Source organism: Lepidochelys olivacea (genome assembly GCF_965140295.1).
Source record: "Lepidochelys olivacea isolate rLepOli2 genome assembly, chromosome: 10".
In the NCBI taxonomy this organism is placed as follows: Eukaryota; Metazoa; Chordata; order Testudines; family Cheloniidae; genus Lepidochelys; species Lepidochelys olivacea.
Genome location: NC_140420.1, coordinates 14957395 through 14969703, shown reverse-complemented (window position 1 = coordinate 14969703; position 12309 = coordinate 14957395).

The following is a 12309-nucleotide window of genomic DNA, read 5'->3' as shown; positions in this document are numbered from 1 at the left end:
CACAGTATTCTTGTCAGCAAGTTAAGGAAGTATGGGCTGGATGAATGCACTATAAGGTGGGTAGAAAGCTGGCTAGATTGTCGGGCTCAACGGGTAGTGATCAATGGCTCCATGTGTAGTTGGCAGCCGGTTTCAAGTGGAGTGCCCCAAGGGTCGGTCCTGGGGCCGGTTTTGTTCAATATCTTCATAAATGATCTGGAGGATGGTGTGGATTGCACTCTCAGCAAATTTGCGGATAATACTAAACTGGGAGGAGTGGTAGATACGCTGGAGGGGAGGGATAGGATACAGAAGGACCTAGACAAATTGGAGGATTGGGCCAAAAGAAATCTGATGAGGTTCAATAAGGATAAGTGCAGGGTCCTGCACTTAGGACGGAAGAACCCAATGCACAGCTACAGACTAGGGACCGAATGGCTAGGCAGCAGTTCTGCGGAAAAGGACCTAGGGGTGACAGTGGACGAGAAGCTGGATATGAGTCAGCAGTGTGCCCTTGTTGCCAAGAAGGCCAATGGCATTTTGGGATGTATAAGTAGGGGCATAGCGAGCAGATCGAGGGACGTGATCGTTCCCCTCTATTCGACATTGGTGAGGCCTCATCTGGAGTACTGTGTCCAGTTTTGGGCCCCACACTTCAAGAAGGATGTGGATAAATTGGAGAGAGTCCAGCGAAGGGCAACAAAAATGATTAGGGGTCTGGAACACATGAGTTATGAGGAGAGGCTGAGGGAGCTGGGATTGTTTAGCCTGCAGAAGAGAAGAATGAGGGGGGATTTGATAGCTGCTTTCAACTACCTGAAAGGGGGTTCCAAAGAGGATGGCTCTAGACTGTTCTCAATGGTAGCAGATGACAGAATGAGGAGTAATGGTCTCAAGTTGCAGTGGGGGAGGTTTAGATTGGATATTAGGAAAAACTTTTTCACTAAGAGGGTGGTGAAACACTGGAATGTGTTACCTAGGGAGGTGGTAGAATCTCCTTCCTTAGAGGTTTTTAAGGTCAGGCTTGACAAAGCCCTGGCTGGGATGATTTAACTGGGAATTGGTCCTGCTTCGAGCAGGGGGTTGGACTAGATGACCTTCTGGGGTCTCTTCCAACCCTGATATTCTATGATTCTATGATTCTAAGGTGCCACAAGTACTCCTTTTCTTTTTATAAAATGTAAACCCACACAGGCCTCATTCTGCAAAATGCTGCTTCCCCCCTGTGTTTCCCAGTGACTTTGGGATACTCAATGCAGCCCAAATACTTGCAATACAAATGTAAATCGTAATCCTCCTCTCACTTCCACCAGTTCTACTTTGAGTTAGTGCCACCGAAGTCAGACTTAAACTGGTGTATATGGAAGAAGAGACGAGTCCTTAAATTACAGGTCCTATGTTTCCTACTGTGCCAACTTGATTTGATATTCCTATAATCAGAATGCAAATGCTATGTGTACTTACCCGAATGGCTTATTTATAGTCCTCAATGCACTTCTTGTGCCTTCAGAAAAGAGAACCCATGAGCAAATTCTAAATGAGCATGCAATGCACTTGATTGACTTATGTGTTCAGTTTAATGCCTGGCACTTTCTCTTTCTCGCAGTTAGTATTCACTTCACAAATGAAAGATTTAAAATGTTTAAATTAAATGAAGCAGATTTTTTTTAAATTGATTGGGATTAAAAAGAAAATCTTTCTTACTAGAAGGTTTTGGCTCTTTTATATTAGTGGCTGTGCTATATATTGACATTTACTCTAATGAAGAGCCTGTGATGTTTCCTGAATGCTGCCCTACAAGCACCGTCCTGATAGTTTCCATTTATCCAGCGACACAAGGAGCCCACAGTCTCTACCTCTCCATGAAATTAACCAAGGACACAGAGGGGAACTTACTATTCTGAAATCAGAAGCCTTTTACGCCTGTAAAACCAAACACATTGCCCAGAGAAGTAGACCTTGGGATTGGAGATCAAGAAAGTCAGTGTTCATGCCACTTAAGTGAGACTTTTCTGCGTTAAGAGTGAAACATCAGATGGACACAGTTGTAAGCTGCATCTACGGTAGGGGTTAGAGCACATGAAGCAATGAGCCCTTTTCATTATCTGGGCTCACCTGGGTGAGAGGAACTGCTTTATTCACATAAATTAGCCTTCAAATTTTACCTTCCTTATTGTGGCAAACTCCACGACTCAGATTCTTAATTCGTCATTCTTCTTTAACGGACGTAAAAAGATAGACCACTCCTTTCACAGAAACCTCAATCTTTTTGCTCTGCTACTGTCAGTCCAGGATCACAGCCATTGATGAGGTTGTCAAAAGAAACAGCAGACACAGGAAAGCCACACTGAGTCTTTCTCTAGAAGAAACACTGGAGAAGAAGATAATGTCTGCCTACTGAAAGAGGAGAAGCTAATAAGGAAAGTAAAAGTTACTTTTATTTAGCCAGCATGGCAAGAGCCCTTACTCAGGTGAGTAAATTCCGTTGGCTCCAAAGTAGTCCAGTTTCCAGACTCTAAAACCATCATCATATTCCAGAATGTACTTGTATTAAGAATTCTCTGCATCTACGCTCTGGAGTACCTTTCGTCCAATATCTGTACAAGTATTAATTAAATTTCACTAACTCCCTGTGAGGTGGGTATTCTACCCAATTTACAGAAAATTAAACTGGGGCAAAGAGAAGTTTACAATCTCAACCCCACTCCCAACTTGTCACTGATTTTGGCTTTAAAAAACAAAACAATCAAGCCTCCCTCTCCCGAGACGCACACAACCTGTGACCACTTTTGAAAATGTTCACCTGGATTATTTTAGACAAGTCACTTAACATATGAGTAGCCAGATGAAGAATCAAATCTATGTATCTGGCCTCCCAGCCCTTGTGCTCATGGCACTTCCAATGAAGACTAAATTTTCTCTCTATGCTTTGAATTTTCTCCTTTGTCATGTTTAAGACTGAACACTCATTAGTTTAAACAACAACATTTTCTCAAATTATATTTTCTTGACCATTTTGTAATGGATTCCATAGTCCGTACCAATATATATATATATATTTATTGGCCATTTAAAGCCCCTATGAGCTGTCAAATATTTAAAAACCACCAATAGTCCTCTCTGATTAAAAATAATCGATTGAATAGGAAATTAGTTTTATCCCTTCATGAGAAGTCATTTAAAAAAACCAAATAAACAATGCCAAAATGAAAAAATAACGTAAGCTACATAAACATTATTTGCATATATTTTCAGAATTAGTCATTGTTTTATTATGCTGCAGAAGACATAGTTCATAAAGTTTCTCTGAGTGGTGCTAAAGTTTCCATTTAGACTGCTGCTTCATAAATATTTGGATTAGGTCATTAGGAATGGAAATATTCGGAGATTTGAGTTTTACAAGTTTGACTGGACATCATGTTAACATTCCTGTTTTATTAAGAATGGGAAACAACAGCAGACACTTTAGCTGTATTCTCTCCCCCCACTCCCCCAAAGTTTTTCATGGATGCCTATTTCTTTGCCAAGGACAAACTATGAGAAGAAATCTTTGTATGTTCAGTTCAATTCTTCACACAGGGTCAAAAATCTGCCACAGTTGGACCACTGTATTTATTCCATTCTAACTGAAACTTGGGCAGTACTCTACAACATGCGCATGGCTTGGTCCGTAAGAACAGCGCTACTGTACATGCAAGGTGATCTGTAATTTGAATTGAACCGAAAGAACACTGTATAAAAATGTGCAAAATTCCAGCCCCCCAGCATTTTGAAATAAATGACAGCTTCAAACGCAAGATCACATTTTAGATGGAGGATCAATCAAACTTTCTGTGCGCTTTAGAAAATGCACACTGTTGGTAGAAATAAAAGTAACACTGATTGTGTTATATTGTTAAAAGAGAACACTACCAACACATTTGGCATAATGTCCTGTTTGCATATGTTGATAATGCCAGTATGTCCTACGGCATATCCAGTATTGGAAAGAACATAGACAATGACTACATCAAATTGGTACAATACAAGAAACAGCAGGAACAGGTTCTGGAAATATTGGCAGAAATCCCTGGAGATGAGCCCGCTATCTATATAGTTGCTTCATGTACTGCGATAAAGTGTTGCAAGCTAGCTCTCAGTTCAGCAGAGCGATAGGAAAAGGTTGCTATTGTGCTGTATGTTGACTATAACATGGTTTTCCAGATGCTAAGGCTCTTTGCTTCTCAAATATACTGTCAGTACATTATACTGTTTGAATGAGTGTAGGCAAACTTCTTAAACAATCTCTAAAAAGGCAACAGTTCGCCATAGTCATCCCCCACAGATATTTCCCAGAGTTGAAAACCTGCTCCTTTTTGGGTCAAAAACTGTCAGGAGGAGTTGCCAGCACCTTGTCTTCTCTCCAGCTGACTTGGCAGTAGCCCCTGGTTGCCAGTTTTGCTGTGTAGCGGTTCTTGGGTTTTGGAGAAGGCCTGGTATGGTGATGAATGAAGAGAGCTGGATAACATAGTTTAATGCTGGAACCACAGAGATGATGCTAGAGAGTCCATCACATTAGTTGTTATTGGTGTTCAATGTTTATCTTCGGGTAGCACAAAAGGTCATAAACCGGTTGGGATCCTTTGTGCTCTACGAACTTATTAAGAACTTGTGTTTTGGTGTGTGGTCTTATTTCACTATATTGACATTAGCTGTGATGACCTTAGGAAACAAATGACTATTAGCACTGAAGAAAAATATTAATGCAAAAGTGTTTTTTTGTTTGTTTGGGGTTTTTTTTTTTGTTTTTTTCCCCCATGGAAAAACTTGAGCCTGGATTTCCAGAATTCGACAGTTTTGTTTCAAATTCTACTTTGAATCTCCAATTATATGCACCGTAATTCCTGTAAAATTCCTTGATAAGACGCAATGAGGATTTGAGTGTGTTTGGGGTAGGAAAATACAGGCAGCTGGGGGGAGTTTAACCAGAGCTCGTGTATACCAGAGTATGGCAACAATCAGGCTGCTTGAATCAGAGTTGCTGGTTGAGAAAAGAAGAATGAGGAAGACCTGATAAATCTTCAAATATGTTAAAGGCTATTAAAGAGGATGGTGACCAATTGTTCTCCTGTCCACTGAAGGTAGGACATGAAGAAGTAGGCTTAATGTTTACCAAGGGAGATTTAGGTTAGATATTAGTAAAAACTTTCTAACTAGAAGGGTAGTTAAACTCTGGAATAGGCTTCCAACAGATGTTATGGAATCCCTGTCTTTAGACATTTTTAAGAACATATTAGACAAGCACCTGTCAGGGATCATCTTGGTGTACTTGGTCCTGCCTCAGTGCAGGGTCCCTTCCAGCCCTACATTTCTATGCAAACCATGAGTTGCTGCAGCTCGAGCTAAAACTATCTAGCTGGGGCTGTGAGGGACCCCTCTTCTGCAGCTAGAGCACAGAGAGGGACCTCGACAGCGGGTTACTCACGCGCCTAGGGGGCTCTCTGTATGCAGATCTTCTCACCTGGAAAGGAGGCCCAGGCACTTCTGTTGTACCACTTCTTCATCCCCATAGGCCTCTCCACAATTCTGGGAGGGGTGTTGTGGGGGGATGGTCTGGGGCAGGGCTATACACCTCATTTCTTCTCTAGCCCTGTGGAGTAATCAGTAGCACCACCTTACCGCTACTCAGATCTGACTGCTGCCATCAGACCACGTCTACATTTGAGCTGGGAGGTGTGATTTCCAGCTCACCTAGGTGTAACTGCGCTAGCTCTCCGACACAGCAGGGTGGCTGGGATAGTGTGGGCAGCGGCTCGGGCTAGCTGCCTGAGTACATAGCCAGAGGGTCCCGGCAGCCAGCTAGCCTGAGCTGCCACACGTGCTGCCCTGGCTGCACTGCTATTTTTTAGGCACTAGCTTGAACAGAGCTAGTGCAGGTACATCTACGTGAGTTGAGACTTACACCTCCCAGCTCAAATGTAGATGTAGCCTTAGTGCATCTTAGGGTTATATTGTTCCTTGCTGCACAGAGCACTTAGATTCTTGCCGTACCGAATACACAATAAATAACCGTCAAGATACAGCAAATGTATCCTTATACGGAGACGGTATTACATTGCTCTAAAAAGTGGAGCTTTCAAAGCTTACTGGTGATCTTCTGAGGAGCAAGTCTATTCTTTTGAAGTGTTTGAAAAAGGATAATTTGACAGTACCGGCCGGTGCTTGTTGCAGCCAATGCTGTGTATTTAAATACCATACCTACATACTTGTACTCTTCAGGTTATTACGGTGCGGTCCTCAGGAAATGGCATATGAGGAATTTTCTGTTCCTGCAGTATGAATTGTATGGTATCTGGTTATCCCTTAATCAATTAGTTTATCCCTAAAGTATACTTCTTTTCAAGCACAAACTAACATTCCAGTTATTTGAGAGACAAGGTGGGAGAGGTAATACCTTTTATTGGACCAACTTCTGTTGGTCCAATAAACCCACCTTGTCTCTCTGATATCCCAGGATTGACATAGCTACAAAACACTTCATATTCCAGTTATATGGCTAAATCAAGGCTCCCATTCCCAGAATGCTCTCCTGCCCCCCTGCCTCCCAGAAAATTCCATTTGATTGAATGCCTTTACAGAAAATCAATGGAAAGCAATTGTTGCCTTTTTGACCAACTTAAATCTAAATCAATGCTGAATATCATTAGGAATTTAATACCAATTAGTTCAGATTTTGTTAATCTCTCAAGGCAAAATCCTGTTTACCTTGTTTATGCAAGTGAATCCCATTGAATTCAGAGAGACGCCTCTTGTTAGCATGGTAAGCAGCTGTAGGATCTAGTTCTCTGTCTGCTTAATTTGTTAGCTACTATAGATCTTGTAAAGATCAAGAAGCCTATTTTGGCTACTAAACTCTGTGACTGGATAAGATTTCATTAGTAATTTCTGCAGTGTGTCTATATCCATGGTTCTCAGACTGGTGACCCCTTTTCCCACAGCAAGCCTCTGAGTGCGACCCCCTTATACATTAAAAACACTTTTTTATATATTTTTAACACCATTATAAATGCTGGAGTCAAAGCGGGGTTTGGGATGGAGGCTGACAGCTCCTGATCCCCGCAGTAATAACCTCACAACCCCCTAAGGGGTCCTGATCCCCAGTTTGAGAACCCCTGATCTATATAATATGTATATATTTAGCCAGGCTTTATTAGCAGTTCAGTTAGCTCTTCCATAATTTTATACCTCTTTTCAGCAAGCCTGAACTCTATAGCAACTTTGCTGAAAGTGACAGATGATTTATCCTTGCAGCTAGAAGCTGTTGAAATTGCTCATTAACTGATATTGATACCATAGCACTTTTTGAAATAACTGATCCAGACTTTCTTTTAGGTTATTAATTTTTTTTCTTGGTCTCTCAGTAGCCCAATCAAAATAGCTTCATCAATACTTTGGGGTCTCAGATGGGATTTTTGTAATAATTTGTCCCATTTTTCTTTATTTACTTGAACGTCTATTGTAATCAAAATAACTATTTCCCTGTTTTAGTCTGCTGGAGAAAATCTTTCAAAAAGCCCTAGTGACACTTTTCAGCATCTAGAACAGTTGGTTAAAATATCTTTTGTTTCTTGGATAACTTTTTAAATTCCTTCTTTCTTTTGGTTCCTAGGTTACTATAAAATACATCTGACAATCAGTGTACAGCAACTATGTAGGGCCCAGTCCCACATTATTTGCACATCCAAAATCAATATTTAAGACAATGCTATGTTGGGGTATGCAAGGAGCGCAGATTTGATCCTGAGGATAATTTTAGATGAATAGGCTTACACAACACAATTTCCTTACAACAGCACCTATCTCATCCCCTCTAAAAAGGAAAGAATAAAAGAAAACACAAATTGATACAAGCTTCCATTAGAAAGGCAAGACAAAGGAACGTTTCCATTGATTTAACAAGAGAATTTTCAAAATAATAAATGTGCAACTAATATTGTAATAAGCTGTTAGAATTAGGGCTTGTTGTATTGTTTGGCTGTATTAAAAAACCTGAAAAGATTAATTTCCTTTTTATATTTTTTGTGAAAATTTTGTTTTTATGAAACATTTCATTTTGAAACTTGTTTTTGGAGGAAAAAATTCCACTTTCTCTCTTTAAAAGCCCCCCCCCCCCCAATCCATTGCTAAAAGTGACTGAGGAATAAAAAAGTGAAACAAAGGACATATTAAAACTCAATTTTCTCTCACTTTTCAACACATTTTCCACTTCGGAGTGAGAGAAAGCACACTGATTGTATTTTTCTCTCTCCCACTAGAAAAAGCATATTTAAAAGTGTTGCTTTGTGTTTTCTCACACTTTATGAAAGAAAGTTTTAAAACTGGGAGAGCATTACTTTTGCTCTTTGGTTTATTTTCCCTCTACATTTTTAAAATGCCCCCCCTCCCACTTTTCTTGTGGAAGGGAGGGGCAAAAGGGGTAAAAAGAAAAATCTGAGAGAAGATAGGGATTTTCCCAAAATTTCTAAACAAAAAATTTCAAAAATAACAAACTTCATTTTTTCCCCCAAAAAGTTTTCTTTTTGATTATTTTTAAAAATAAAAACCTAAATTCCATCAATTCCTTCTGTTTTTTTGTTTTCTTTCAGGGAAACCCATATTTTTGATCCAATAAGTCACTGGTTCAAATGCGTTCTTGTAGTCACTTTGTTAAAGAAGTAGTTTGTGAATAAAATGGTGTGCGAGAAATAAGCTCTCATGTTCTGTGATATATTAATTCTAGGTATGGCAGTCTGAAGGAGTGATGTAATGTCCCTTTAAATAAAATCTTATCAGTAGCACTTTAAACTACTTCAGGTAGAGACACTTCTCTAACTTTACCTTGCTGCCATAGAGCCCCTCGCTATCTTTTCCCAGTTATATTTCGTTAATTAGGGATATTTATCTGTATAAAGTTAATAGCCCTAAAACCCCAACTCCTTAACAAGTGGTAATAAAAATGTTGTGGATGAATGTACTCAATTTATAGCCTGGGAGTCTCTATGTTCACCTTGTAAAATTTATTTCACCCTTTTAAAAATGTTTTTTGGTTCTTGTTATTAAATAAGTCCTGAAACTATCACACCTCTGGATAAGTGCTGGCTGCAACTTGCAATGGCTTGCTTCAGACTACATACATTCCTCACTTGCGTTGGAATCTCAGCAGCTCTGCCAGGTTTTATATTCATTGAACTAGTGCTGAGTTAAACAAAACAAGTTCTAACATGGGAATTGGTTAATGAGCGAAAGCATCAAGCTGAGCTTTCTATTCATGTGGCCAACATCGGGTACATCGTTGGAGGGCCGGGGTACAGGGGAAGAGAGAGGGCATGGCCACATTCTACCTGAATCAGGGCAGTCCTTGACTACCAGATTGGCTGCATTGAGCATGTTGGCAACCAGAATAACTGTAAAGTAGCCCTCCAGTTTACCTGCCTCATAGCAGGGGAATCAGCCTGGCTCACAGCCAGTCTACTGTAATGGGGAGACATAAAAGTGGCATGGCCTTTATATGTCTGACTAGCAGTTGCACTGTGCACTTTTTAGTTGCAGTTGAAGAATCAGGATTCTAATTCTATCAGATAACAAGATCCTTTTGATAGTCAGACACTGTTCCTCTGTCATTAGGTCATAATGGCCAGAGACGAGCATTCAAAACCCTAATAAGGCTGACTAAATTGCTCATTACCATCCGATATTTGAAAAAGAGAAAGACCTGTGATTTTTATGCTATGAAATATTAAAATGCTCTGTAATCTAACCAATGAAATATTAAAACGGTTCTCGACTGCCCTGATGAATATTGTTTCCCGTTGCTATCTTCCTTAGTTATGCATTGTCCTTGTTTTCTTTTTTTCTTGGAATAAGCTGATAATAGATTATTTTCCTACTAAGGAAAATTGCTTGAATGAAATTACATTCCATTATTGACAGAACTGTGTGGTGGTGGGGGTAGGTTTTTTTTTTTACAGTCTTTTTGGATTCAACCTTATAATTAAATATCTGTGACTTAGAATACTAGGCTTTCCCATCTATAGTTTCTTATATCTAAGATTTGCAAAGAGTTTTACAAACAGGATGTAAAGCAGGTGGTGTTCCCATCCTCCCTTGAACATTCTGTGCACACACATTATTCAGTCTGTTTACCCTCCTCCCAGAATTTGGCTTTACTGGTAACATAAGGACCCTCAGGGAGCTATGCCAACATCTCCCATTTAATTTCAGTGGGACGTTGGCACCCAGCTCTCTCAGGCTCCTTTGAAAATCTCACCCTTAAATAATAACAATGCAACAAATTTCAGATTAAACTTTCTAGCCAAGATGGGCGGCACCTAAAGCTTTCCCTAGAGAACCCCTTCTGTCCTAAATCTTACTTCCATCTGTCCCTGACATCTGAGAGACCTGAAGATCAGCTTGGTCACTGGTGTTTAAATGTGGATGTATGTGCCACAGTTTAGGCACCCTGGACTGAAATTTTACTTTCTGACTTGCTCTGTGACAATAGGTGAGTCTCTACTGCAGAGCCAAGACTAGAACACACATCTTTTTCTTCCCAGCCCTGTGTTTTACTTACTTGAGATTGCTACAATATTCTCCTTTCTGGAAAGTTGTTATAAAAAAGGTTTGGGTATTTTTTCCCCTAGTGGTGTCAAAATAGTGCTTAGAAGGTTTATCCAACAGACTGTGAACTGAGGGTATATTCACTGACCCGAACTTCTTTCCACTTAATGTCAATGATTGAAACAAGAGAGATCAAGCAAACATTTTTTTTCCTGATCTCTGAAAAGCTGCCAAAACTGAAGAGAGATTCAAGTCATTTGGGAGAAAGGGAAAATTTTGTTTTTCTACCTCTTACAGCTTACTAGGTTTTGGATGGCACGCAGTTATTGCAATAAAAATACAAAATGATTCTGCATCAGATCCCTGTGAACCTGCCTTTCTTGGTATAATACCAACCATAAAGCATGTGTATACCTATCTGTGTATCTGGGATATTTACAAAAAAAAATAAAATAAAGGTAAACATACATATAAGATACATAGTCTTTTGGCGAAACCAGCTGTCTGCAACTTCTTTCTCTGATAACTAAAGATGGTCCTAACCTAAAATCCTGATCCAAACATCCCTAAATTTTGGGAAGTAAGAGATGCATTTTAAAATATGAATCTGAATTTTGTGGCTTGAGCGCATCCATGGTGGCAACCTGGTTGCTGAAATTTAAAAATGTAGATGGAAATATTCGGGTATGCCTACACTGCAATGGAAGCCCCGGGTTAGTAGAACTCAAGTTAGCAGACCATGGATTTGTGAATTTAGGGCTTGAACATCTATACACATTTGTAACCCCAGGTTGGGAATTGTTGAACTCTGGATCCCAACCTGGGGCTCCAGCATCTACACTGCATTATTTGGGCCCAAGTCCAACCACCCATATCCCAAACTTCCTAGCATCCTCCCAAAATGTGGCTGCTCTAGCCCTTTGTTCATGATGCACTGTAGGAAAACCTGACAATCCACCTAACTTGATTGTCCAGAGGACAAAGAAAGTCAGCCTGTGGGATTATGGGATAGTCTTGGCCGACTCTAAGAGCGTGAGTCCAGTGGGGCTGCATCTATAGTGTAAAGCAATAGGGCTTGAGTCCTGGGTCTCAGACCCTCCACTCCCATGGCATCCTGGGAACCTGGGTCGGAGTCTCAGGTTAGTGCAATTTGTGAAAGGAGGGTGGTTAGGGTTGAGTCTGTGCCCTAATAATGGGCTTAAATTGCAGTGTAGACATACTTACGGCATGTCTACACTTACCTCCAGAGCGATCAATCCAGCGGGGGTCAATTTATTGTGTCTAGTGAAGACTCAATAAATCGACTGCCGAGCGCTCTCCCATCGACTCTGGTACTCCACCGGAGCAAGAAGCGTAGTTGGAGTCAACAGGGGAGCAGCAGCAGTCGACCTACCACAGTGAAAACACTGCAGTAAGTAGCTCTAAGTACGTCAACTTCTGCTACGCTGTTTTCCTACTGAAGTTGTGTAACTTAGACCGACTTTACTCACCCTCCCACCCCACCCCAGTGTAGACCAGGCCTTATTTGCATCCTTACTCCTAGAACTCTGGGGTAGAGGCCCATGCTCACTGATTAACAACTCTGCACAATCCATGTGGCACTGTTTGCAGAATTCTTCCTGTAAATCTGAATCAGAGAAAAAACCTTAAAGCAAAACCATTCCTCTTAAAGGGTCATTAAAGAACCCCAGCACTGTGTAATAGTTTTCATGCAGTGAAAGTAGGTAGTTGCTACTATTTAATTGACACTAATTA